The 12,641-nt window shown below is 43.5% G+C and overlaps 1 protein-coding gene across 1 annotated transcript in view; it reads right to left on the bottom strand.

The window, feature by feature from the left end:
- LOC144609694 (uncharacterized) overlaps positions 1–12,641 on the bottom strand; it is a 38,901-nt gene that overhangs the window by 23,643 nt on the left and 2,617 nt on the right. Inside the window, exon 2 of the mRNA XM_078428201.1 lies at positions 2,346–2,446. The gene's annotated coding sequence lies outside the window, so the exon portion shown is untranslated. The remainder of the gene's footprint in view (positions 1–2,345; positions 2,447–12,641) is intronic.

Raw genomic sequence — 12,641 nt, 5'->3', positions numbered from 1 at the left:
CTAATCTTCTGGAATTCTTTGAGGATGTAACTAGGAAAATTGACAGGGGAGAGCCGGTGGATGTGGTGTACTTTGAATTTCAGAAAGACTTTGACAAGGTTCCACATAGGAGATTAGTGGGCAAAATTAGAGCACATGGTATTGGAGGTAGGGTACTGACATGGATAGAAAATTGGTTGACAGACAGAAAGCAAAGAGTGGGGATAAATGGGTCCCTTTCAGAATGGCAGGCAGTAACCAGTGGGGTACCGCAAGGCTCGGTGCTGAGACCGCAGCTATTTACAATATACATTAATGACTTGGATGAAGGGATTAAAAGTACCATTAGCAAATTTGCAGATGATATAAAGCTGGGTGGTAGTGTGAACTGTGAGGAAGATGCTATGAGGTTGCAGGGTGACTTGGACAGGTTGTGTGAGTGGGCGGATGCATGGCAGATGCAGTTTAATGTGGATAAGTGTGAGGTTATCCACTTTGGTGGTAAGAATAGGAAGGCAGAGTATTATCTGAATGGTGTCAAGTTAGGAACAGGGGACGTACAACGAGATCTGGGTGTCCTAGTGCATCAGTCACTGAAAGGAAGCATGCAGGTACAGCAGGCAGTGAAGAAAGCCAATGGAATGTTGGCCTTCATAACAAGAGGAGTTGAGTATAGGAGCAAAGAGGTCCTTCTGCAGTTGTACAGGGCCCTAGTGAGACCGCATCTGGAGTACTGTGTGCAGTTTTGGTCTCCAAATTTGAGGAAGGATATTCTTGCTATTGAGGGCGTGCAGCGTAGGTTTACTAGGTTAATTCCCGGAATGGCGGGACTATCATATGTCGAAAGACTGGAGCGACTAGGCTTGTATACACCGGAATTTAGAAAGATGAGAGATCTTATCGAAACGTATAAGGTTATTAAGGGGTTGGACACGTTAGAGGCAGGAAACATGCTCCCAATGTTGGGGGAGTCCAGAACAAGGGGCCACAGTTTAAGAATAAGGGGTAGGCCGTTTAGAACTGAGACGAGGAAAAACTTTTTCAGTCAGAGAATTGTGAATCTGTGGAATTCTCTGCCTCAGAATGCAGTGGAGGCCAATTCTCTGAATGCATTCAAGAGAGAGCTAGATGAAGCTCTTAAGGATAGCGGAGTCAGGGGGTATGGAGAGAAGGCAGGAATGGGGTACTGATTGAGAATGATCAGCCATGATCACATTGAATGGCAGTGCTGGCTCGATGGGCCGAATGGCCTTCTCCTGCATCTATTGTCTGTCTGTCTGTCTGTCTGTCTGTCTGTCTGTCTGTCTGTCTATCTATCTATCTATCTATCTGATTTTGGCTGCCTGTGATATAACTGTATTTGTGCCCCCGTCACACATAGCATGACAACCTTAGGACCAACTTACTCACCTTTGCACTGGGGACCCTTTCATCCAGGTTTCATTCAAATTGGTCTTATATTTTTAAAGTTAGAGAGATTTTAAGGTTTAAAAATTTGCTTAATAAACTGAACTAAACTGGCAAGGTTCAGCGTGTGACGTCACAGTGGGAGGGGGGCACAACCAATGAGGGAGGGGGCGGGACCCGCCAGAGTGACGGGGGTTGCAGCTAATGAGGAGGGGGGGTGGAATTTTCTCATTTAAAATTGCTTTTTAAACTGAAGCTTGGCAAGGTTCAGCGTGTAGCGTCACCATGGTGGTGGGGGGGGGGTGCACAACCAATGAGGGACGGGGCGGAATGAATTTTTTCATCTCGGGCTCTGATTTAGAGACAATGATTTTTTTCACTGATAACATTTATTTAATTTAAAGAGAGTTTTTCATTACAGGACGCTTTGTTTTAAAAGAGAGTGTTTACATTTATATTTTTCTTTACTTTACAGAGAGCTGCCTTTCACTCAGACTGTGCTGCCTAGCTGCTGCTTGAGCTGGCGCTGCTGTTGGACACTTAAAGATAAGCTCTTTTATATTTACTTGGAAAAAAGTAAATGAACCATTTAGTTTACTGATAAAAGAAATTCCGCAAATGCGTTTTGATTTAGAGATGACGATTTTCTTTACTGGTAACATTTATTTGATTTAAAGAGAGTTTTTCATTACGAACGCTTTGTTTTAAAAGAGAGCTTTTTCATTTATATTTTTCACATTTAAGAAAAAAAAAGCTCTGTTTCAATAAGAAAAAAAAACCTCCGATCCATCTCGAGCTCTTCATTTTACAGAGACTATTTTTTTTTTTTTAAAAGAGTTTTCTCATTTCCAAAAAAAATCAGCTTAAATAAGAAAACATATATTTTACAAATTCTTTAAAAAGACGCTCGACGACCGATTGCCCGATTGGACGCATCGGGTCAAATGATTGGCTCTGACCTCCCGCTCGACGCCTGATTGGTCCAGGTCCCACGTGGGGGGAGCAGTTTCTTCCCTGCTGTCGCGATCGAGCTGACACTGCTGCTGAATCAGGCCACAGTCTTGAGGATCTCCAAGAGACGATTTTAACCATAAAAAACAAAAACATTCCAGATAAGATTTATTTTATTTTTAAGAAAAAAAACGCCATTTATTTTAAAGAGCAAACGCGATTTTCCCATGTCACAGTGGGAAACCAACGAGGCATGGGCCAAACGGGTCCACTTGGTCTAGTATAATACTAAAACTCTCATCTTGTTTGTTCCGTATTTGTTTCTTTGTGCCGTTGTTTCTTTGTGTGGTTGTTTGTGTGCTTTTCATCCACAAAACAAATGGTACACAAAACAAAACGGTACACGATATGGCAACAATTTTAGCACCACCCTACTCACCTTTGTCCTGGGGACACCCTCATCCAAGTTTCATTCAAATTGGTCTTATATATTAAAAGTTAAATTTTAATATATAAGATTTTAAAGTTTAAAAATTACCTTATTAAACCGATGCTTGCCATGTTCAGCATATGATGTCACAATGGGACCCGCCCGAGTGACGGCCAATGAGGGAGGGGGGCCCACGATGACCACCGGGGCGGGTCCCGCCAGTGATGGGAGTCGCGGCCAATCGGGGGGGCTAACTTTCATAGCGCCCCTCCCTCACCCACTCACCCGCACCCCTTCCCTCCCCCCCCCCCCCCCCCCCCCACCGCCGGGAGGATGAGCGTGCGCAGTTGGGGCCCGTCCATCTATTACCGATGCTCCCCGGTTTAGTGGGAGAGTGGGTGAGTGGGGGGGGAGGGAAGGAGGTGGCTTCAGGGGGATGGAGTGGGTGAGTGAGGGACGAGGAGGGGGGTTGAGGGGGGATGGAGTGAGTGAGTGCGTGGGGGGAGGGGAAGAGGGCGGTTCAGGAGGGATGGAGTGGGTGAGTGGGGGTAGGGGAGGAGGGGGATTCATGGGGGATGGAGTGGGTGAGTGTGGGGAAGGGGGGATAAGGGGGTTGAGGAGGGGAGGGGTGGAGGGGGGTTGAATGATGGAGTGGGTGAGTGGGGGAGGGGAAGAGGGGTGATAAGGGAGGTTCAGGGGGGATCGAGTGCGTGAGGGGAGGAGGGGGGATAAGGGGAGTTCAGGGGGGATCGAGTGGATGAGTGAGGGGTACAATAAACACAGTTTAATTTAAATAAAAAACGCTCGGCGACCGATTGGTCTGGGTACCACGTGGGGGGGGAGTGCTGCCACCGCTCTGTTAGGTCGCTGGCTCTAACTACTCCAAGCACCCTAGTTGTCCGTCAGGGCTTCTTCATTGCGATTTTCATTGAGATTTTTTTTTAAGCCATTTATTTTAAAGAAAAAACGCAATTTTCCCACGTCACAATGGGAACCCAAACGAGGAATGTGCCCAACTTGTTCTAGTATATTACTAAAACTTTCTGGTTCTTTGATTATTTATTTGTTTGCCCATGCCTGTGATGTAATCTTATTTTTGTGCCCCCGTCACACAATAGCGCGACAATTTTAAGACCACCTTGTTCACCTTTTTCCTGGGGACACCTTCATCCAAGTTTCATTCAAATTGGTCTTATATATTTTTAAAGTTAGAGATTTTGAAGTTTAAAAATTACCTTATTAAACTGACGCTTAGCAATGTTCAGCATATGACGTCATAGTGGGACCCGCCTGAGTGACGGCCAATGAGGGAGGGGGAGACCCACGATGACCGCCGGGTGCGGGACCCACCAGAATGACGGGAGTGGCGGCCAATGAGGGGGAGGCTGCTGTGGGCCGACGAGCTGCCGCTAACGCACCCACTCCATCCCCCCTGAATCCCCCTCCTCCCCTCTCCCCCACTCCATCCCCCCTCAACCCACCTCCTCCCCCCCCCACTCCATCCCCGCTCAACCCACCTCCTCCTCTCCTAACCCTTCACCCACTCTATCCCCCATTATCCCCCACCCCACCTCCCTCACCCGCTCACCTCCCTCACCTGCTCTTCCCCCCCCCCCCGCTCTTCCCCCCCCCCGCCGGGAGGACAAGCTGCGTTTTCGACTTCAGTCCACGCATGCTCGCTTCCGGCCACTTGAGGGGGGTGGGGTAGTTGAGTGGGTGAAGGGGGCGGGGTGGAGGGGAGGGGAGAGATATGGGGGGGTTGAGGGCGGATGGAGTTGAGTGAGTGGGTGAGGGAGGGGGGGTGAGGAGAGAGTTGAGGGGGGATGGAGTGGGTGAGTGGCTGAGGGGGGAGGGAAGGAGGAGGATAAGGGGAGTTGAGGAGGGATGGAGTGGGGGAGTGGAGGGGGAGGGGGGAGTCTGGAGGAGGGGGAGGGGCGGAGTGGGGGAGGAGAGGGTGCTACAGGAGAGGTTTTGGCCCAACGGGTCCACTCAGTCTAGTTTCTACTAAAAAAGGTGTGATTTATGAGGCCTGGATGAAGACTTATAAGGCCTGGATGAAATTGAATACGTTTTTCAGCCAACTGGTTCAGACACGTTGAGCTAAATATTCTCCTTCTATGCCTCAAGATGAATGATACCATGGCATAACCTGCCAATTTTCTTTGAATATGTACTCCTATTTGACCCTGGCTGTCTGATCATGCAATTTTCATGCAGCCTTCAGCACCCCAGTTCTGCTTTACAAAAAAAGAAACTGAAAAAAGGAAATGTCCATTAAAATAAACATCCTGTTTCCTCTCAGAATTGTGCAGTGGGCCTTTTGCAGAATGTGGTTGTAAGGAACTATGCTTGGTCAAGCCTGAAACAGTTACTCTAAAATAATGTTGGTGAATATTTCTGGTCTAACAATATTGAAAATAAAGCTTACATTCCTAGGACAATAAAATGATTTTGCATGGAAGAAAGCATTGGAGCATTTATATCCATGCCATCCAAATTATCTTGTTTCATATTGCAGATCTGAGCCAGTAGAGTTGATAGCACTTTAAGTATTGTCCAGGTATCTTTCAAACCTCAATTTTGCTTCAAACAGCATTGCACAACTTAAAGACATTCAATAAATATCAGCAGGGGAAAAATAGCAGGAAAATGGGAAAAGTTGGGGAATGGATTAAATATGCAGTTCTCCAGGCAGGCATAAAACACCAAGACAGGATGTGGTTCGTGACCCTGGGCTAGGCGCCGTGCCACAAAATGGTCAATGGCAACGGCAACACACTGTCCAATCTAACGGCCAGAGACATAATCTATGGAAGCTGTGGGAGGGTCTGCATGTCAAGGATAGGCCTAGTCAGGCACAGCAGAAAATGCAACCACAGATTAATCATTCCCCTCTCTAAGCAGGACAACGTCAAAGCCACACTATCATCTCTCGCAGATGGCTGGATGCCAACCACCTCTGATGAAGTGGGAGGCACACAGGTATGATGGGTCAAATGGCCTTCCTCTGAGCTGTTTGATGTATTATTTTGCTTCTTCTGAGGTTCAGTTTGGAAAATTGCTCCCGGAACTCCTGGTGCAGATACTTCCTACTTCTCTCCTCCTCTTCTCTTTTATCCAACATCTTGGTCAGTTCTGCTTTACCCCCAGCCATTCTCCCATTCGTATCATGTACCTAGTGGATGCTTACTAATTCCTCTATTTCAGGGGGGAAATAAAATTATGTGTATTGGAACTGCCTCATGCACTCATGCAGTACTTATTGATTTCATTCACTTCACCACTAAATTCCACCAGCCCTCAAATTAACCTGGACTATCTCCAACACCTCTCTCCCCTTTCTTGGTCTCTGACACAGGGGTCAGACTATCTACTGATGTCTGCTCCAAACCTACCTACTCTGTTATCTGAACTACACTTCCTCCCAGCCTGCCTCTTGCAAAGACGCTATCCCTACTCTCAATTCCTCTCTGCCACAGTCCCCTCCCCTCCTTCTACATTCCTTCCAACGGTTACCCAATTCACAACTTTCTTATCCCCAAATTTCACAACGTACGAATCTTTATTCTTTGGCTCACACCTGTTTTTTCATCTTTGGACTTTGTCTAAAAATCTACCTATTTAAAACCCCTCTCGCTTGTGTTCACCTTGTACCCGCCATGCTTTGTCCTGCCCCTCCTCTCTTCCAGCTTCCTTTCCCACACCCCTTATAAGCAGTATGAAGAAGACACCTAACCCAAAACGTCACCTATCCATGTTCTCCAGAGATGCTGCCTGACCCGCTGAGTTACTCCAGCACTTTGTGTCTTTCATCTGTGAGCATCAGCTTGTCTTTCTCAGGAATGTAAACAAGAGTTTTCTCAAAATTATAAAAGAAATCCCTTTTGGTCTACTACTACCAAGATTGGGCCGAATGCACTGCAAACCACGGCATGTTAGCGATGTGTAGACTAACCGAATAGTTCTGAGGCATTTACTAATTCAACAGGACACTTTTGATTTCCCTTTGAGGGAGGTGTATTCACTGCCTGGTGATATCCTGTCCATCCTGCCTCACTCAGTGGGTGTTGTTGATGGCAAAGTCCCTGAGTTTCCCCAATAAATGAAACTCAAAAAAACGACATCTACCAGAAATCAGAAATAAAACAGAAAAATAAGGAAACACTCAGCAGTTCAGGCAGCATCTGTGGAAAAATAATTGGTTAACAGATCGTAGTTCCTTGACTCTGGTGAAGTGGGTTTTTTTGTTTTCATTCCCTGAGATTTTGGGCTATGAGAGCAGAGTGAGATTCTGATCTGGTGGCTAACTATGACAAGAGTGCAAAGCGTAATTTTACATCCACTGAGATCAACAGATGAAAGAGTCATAGAATCTTACAGCATGGAAACAGGCCCATCAGCCCAAGTTGTCCACACCGGCCAACATGTTCCATTTACACTAGTCCCACCTGCCTGCGTTTGACCCATATACCTTTAAACCTGTCCTATCCATGTGCCTGTCCAAATGTTTCTTTAGAAATCTTTCTTAAAAACCTTGAGCATCAAACAAAATAAACCAGTCATAACATTGGAAAATTTGCCAACAATTCTTGAAGATACTAGGTAGAATCCTATGGAACCAGATAGCTCGACCACTCCCGGGCGAATAAACCCAAAACATAACAAGTGATGGATGCTGTTGCATCTGTTGCCCTGCTCAGTCACTGGACCCCGCATGAAGTCCAACCACAGTGTATGAATGTGCTCGGACCAGTGTCACTCCCACACTATGCTAGCCAGACCAAAAAATAAATTAGAATCAGCATTCCAATATATGGGGATTCGCTACCTAGAGATCAGGAGAGGGATAAAAGGTTTCTTAATTTTTACCTCCTTTATCTTCGTATTTTAATGAGTTCCTGCTACATTAACATGTTTGTTTTTTTTCATAAATTTTCCTTTTGCAATTCTATACAGAATTTTAATAATTTACAAATGTCTCTGAATATCAGGTATTTAAAACTTACTAGACCAAGTGGACCCTTTGGGCCCATTCCTCGTAGAGGGGGAACAGGGAAGGGGAGAGGGTGTCATCACTGAGTGAGCCCTGGACTCAAAGCCTCTCCTGTATTGATGTAGCACCCTCAACCCCCCCACTCAATCCCCCTTATCCCCCTCCTCCTCCCACTGACCCACTCCATCCCCCCAACCCCACCCCCATGTCCCTCCCATGCCCCCACCCCCCCCCCCCCACGTCCCTCCCATGCCCCCAGCCCTGCCTCCACCCCCATTCCCCCCTCCCAACCCCTATTCCCCCCTCCCTCTCTCCTGACCCCTACCTCCCTCCCCTGCCCCCACCCCACTCTCCCCTCCTCCCCACCCCCACTCTCTACTGCCCCCACTGTCCTTCTTCCCCCCACCCCCACTGTTCCCCCCACCTTCCCCACCCCTCCTCCCCCTACCCCCACTCTCCCTGGCCCCCTCCCTCTACCTAATATTTCAGGTCAATAAGCTTTCATCACATCATGGAAAAGTTTGAAAGTAAGCATGTTTTAAGGCACAGACCAGGAGAGGAGTTGAGGAAATAAGAGTAAGAGTGACTGAATGATTGTCCTATTGGCTTTGAAGGCTGGTGGAAGCTTGATGGTTGCAAATGATCTGTCTGAGGGAGGAGCAAATAGATCAAATAATGCAAGGCAGAAGGAAAAACACTGGGACTGTAAGACACAGGAAATCTGAAGGTCTGCAACCTGGAAATTCGAATAGTGACAGTGCTGGAAAATGGCACTAAGGTAGAAAATCAGCGATAATCTTGATGAATGGAAGAGTAGGCTCACAGCACCAGTTGGCCTCCCCTGCTTTTTTCTCATGCCTTATGCTTATGTTTACCACCTCTCATTTTAGCCACCCATCACTTTGTCAAGCACAGTGGCGCAGCAGTGGAGTTGCTGCCTTACAGCGAAAGCAGCGCCGGAGACCCGGTTCGAAATCGACTGAGGGTGCTGTCTGTACGGAGTTTTACGTTCTCCCCGTGACCTGCATGAGTTTTCTCCGAGATTTTCGGTTTCCTCCCAGACTCCAAAGACGTACAGGTATGTAGGTTAATTGGCTTGGTAAATGTAAAAATTGTCCCTAGTGGGTATAGGATAGTGTTAATGTGCAGGGATCGCTGGTCGGCGCGGACTCGATGGGCAGAAAGGGCCTGTTTCCGCGCTGTATCTCTAAACGTGAAACCTTTTGCTCCACCTGTGGTAAAGGCTGGGGATCTCACTTAGGTCTCACAAGCTCCTTGTAACGTATAAAAGTGGAGTACACGCAAATCATCTATGACTATGAGAGAGTGCTAATGAAGACGACAAGGTGATAGCCTGTTCAATATATCACTTACAATCTCATCACAATGATGTGCCAGAAAATCAACAGACCACATGTAAATCTCCTATCTAATAAAGAAATATCCCAATCAGTCTCACAAGACATCAGTGCCAAGAATAAAACAAACTGTCAGTGCCCAAAACATCAATGGCTGATTTCACAAATACATTTCTCATTAATGAGGCCCAGATATTTTTACCATTGTAGCTGATAATAATTGGAATACATAGTGATGGTCGACCACAATGGAGTCCATTGACAATCATGAACTTTAAACCCAATGAATGGAAAAAGCCTAGATTTTACTGTTTGAAATCAAGGATGATTAATGCCACCCTTGAGATAGAATATATTAATAATAATTCAGAAGCAACATTGTTATCCCGATTCTGTCCTGAGATCTATTATTACACAATAGGAATTTGGACACATCCTCGCCTAAAATATTCCACCTAATTGGGACAAATTGCAGTGGAAACAAATGTAGACAATCCATCTCCCAAGAACTTCCAACCAATATCCAAACCAATTTAAAAAAATTACCATTAAGTATCAAGAATTATGAAAAAAATGCTTAATGTTTTACAAATGAATGAAATGTAGGATGTTTCTATGCGTAAGCCTTCAGGTCATCTTGTCCACCAGCTATTTGGACTCATATTTAAGTCTTAATGTTAGAAAAATTCAAAGAATTACATGGAACATTCAGCAAGGAATCATTCACATAGGCACAATCAGTCCATGGTATTATTTATTCTCCACTCAATATTCCCATCTCTCCTTGAGGAATTTATCGGTGTAATCCTCAATACCTTTTCCCTTGCCAGCCTCTTCTTAAGTGCACAAAGTAATTACAATAAATGCTTTGCTCAGTCAGGGATTTCACATTCTTACCCTTTACTGAACAAATAAGATTCTTTTGAATTCTTTACGATGCTGATGGCCTCTAATTTTTACATTCTCCACAAATGGAAATTGTTCTTTGTATCGACGTTACCAGAATGTTTCATAATCACAAAGACCTGTATTAGTTCATGCATTTTTGCAAGGTAAAAGAGTCCCAATCTGTCCATTCATTTCCTAACAGATCTAGATCCAATTTTGTAAATCACTACAACATCTGTCCTGCATGTTCTTATCCTTTTTTTTTTGCATTACTCAATATCAGCCCAACCAGAATTCAAAATAAGTTCAAGACTACAATTTAGTGAATTGGACTCAGTGATTCATGTTCCATTCTATTTAGATGCTTATTTTTTGAATATTGTGATCTTTTTATTTTATTTATGTAAATTGCAATATCTTACAACTAATAGCACTGACATTTATTTGCCAATAATTTGCCAATTCTGCAAGTATATTAATGGGCAACTTTGGGTTCAATACAAACTGCCACACTTGCTCGCCCTCAGTAATGGCTCCTCTGCTGCAGTTATCTGATGCGGCTACAGTATAGCCATCCTCTGAGCTGATCAAGCATCAAATGGCAACCAGACCCCTTGGCAATGCATGCTGAAGCTCCCCCCCCCCCCCTCCCAGCACCACCTTCATGGCCTTTGACAATTGAGATAATCGGAGACACTTTAAAAATGTCAAAATTGATTTAAGTAAGAATTGGCACGTTTAAAATAATTAAGTATTTATTTTAAATACCATATTGTTATAATTAAGATTTGGAATTTCCTAATTAATATTTTACAGACATTGATCAAAAACATAAACAGAGAAATCATTAAAATTTCACCTTCACTTATCTTTCTAATTGCATCACATATTATTTCTGAGTAAGATTGTTCCTTTACCTCTGGATGCTCATCCAGCCCCTCGTAGTCTCTGTTACATCTTTGACCCTGGTTAAGGGGCGAGCATATCACTTTGGAATTTATGGGCATATAAAGTAACACCTTTTCATCTTAGTATTGAATCCGCTGAAGCTTTCCTGACCACCCCTTTCCATCTCAACACCCACTATGTACATCTGAACTACTCATAGTGTTATGCCATAGATACTCATAGTGTTATGCCATAGATACATTTAAATAATAACACATATTATTTGTGAATACACAAAAAGAGCCATAATATAATTTGTGACAGCCTGAATGTTTGATGTCGGTGGTAAAAAAAACCCTTATGCAATAATTGAGGAGAAAATGAATTGCCATTTGGACAAACAAGGAAGAGTCAATGTGGACTTGTAAATGACAAATGGTACACGATTAGCGTGATTGGATTTTGTACTCTCTTGTGACTCCATGAAAAGTATTTACTGCAATGGTTCCAGGGACAAGACATTACACATTTATGAAAGGCCAGAAGAGGCCAGGACACTTTCTTGATTATGGTTTAAAATATTCTGAATGATTTAGATGCAGTAGACGCATAAGAAATATTTCCAATGGCAGAACAGGTAATGACCAGAGGATTCAGATTTAAGGTAATTGACAGAAGTGCCAGACAAAACCATTTGACAAAAACATTTTTGTTAAAGGAGGAAGAATTTCGATGCAATGCTATGATCAATGGTGGATGCTGAATCATTATATGCATTCAAAAAGGATAAATGCTTAAATGAGAAAAGAAATACATTGTCCAGTAAAATGTTATGAATTATGAACCTTTTGAACTCTGTCCTCTGAAGGCAAATGCAGTCCTCATATTGTCGTCAGAAATGGGAGCTGTGGCCCACTGCATTGATGCTACATAAATCACCCAATCTCACCATTGCTGAAATCAACTACAGGGGGATGGACTGGCAATTGGACCAAGCATCACAGCTCGGGTTCAGGCAAAATAATTTATATATTACTTACTAACTATTGCAACAGTGGGAAAGTTATTACTCTAAACTTTTCTTAAGATCCATCAATGAAGATATTAATGTAGCCATCAGGAACTGACTGTCAAATGCTATGTAGAATCAATTAAAATAAAAGCAAACTCAGTGCTCAGTTTCATTCTTATAAGTGTACATCAAGACAACATTTGCCTACTCATACTAAATCATAAGGAAGTCCCATGAGACCCACTCTTTATGCTCTTTTCTGATTTGATAACTCCTAGTAACCTATTATATCAATTTTAGCTTCTTATTGCATAGGGTGTCAATGTTAGAGGAAGCATATTGTGGCTTAGCTGAAAATAGTTAGTGGATATTGCACAATAGTTATTTTTTGGATAATTATAAGCTTCCAATGTTTAATTGTAATCATAATGTTATTGCAATGAGATTTTAATATTATACATGAGTGAAAGTAAATTGAAACTTGTATATGTTTTCAAACACTACAATTTGCAAAATCCCTGAATCTTCAACTTTGCTGTCTTTGTGTAAGTGGATTAACATAGTAAAGTGTCAGGTTAGAAGATACATTAAAAGTTAATATTCCTGTCAGATTCACAAAGCGCAGGAGAATATGACACAAATCATGCTTAAAGATATTTAAACAAAGTAATACAGGTTTCAAATTTTCTTGATTTTAATATTGATATATTCCTCTGCTAGATTGCCTGAAATCAA

This window comes from Rhinoraja longicauda, chromosome 2, assembly GCF_053455715.1.
Source record: "Rhinoraja longicauda isolate Sanriku21f chromosome 2, sRhiLon1.1, whole genome shotgun sequence".
NCBI lineage: Eukaryota > Metazoa > Chordata > Chondrichthyes > Rajiformes > Arhynchobatidae > Rhinoraja > Rhinoraja longicauda.
Note: the sequence above shows the minus strand (reverse complement) of the source record. Positions and strands in the feature narration are given on the sequence as shown.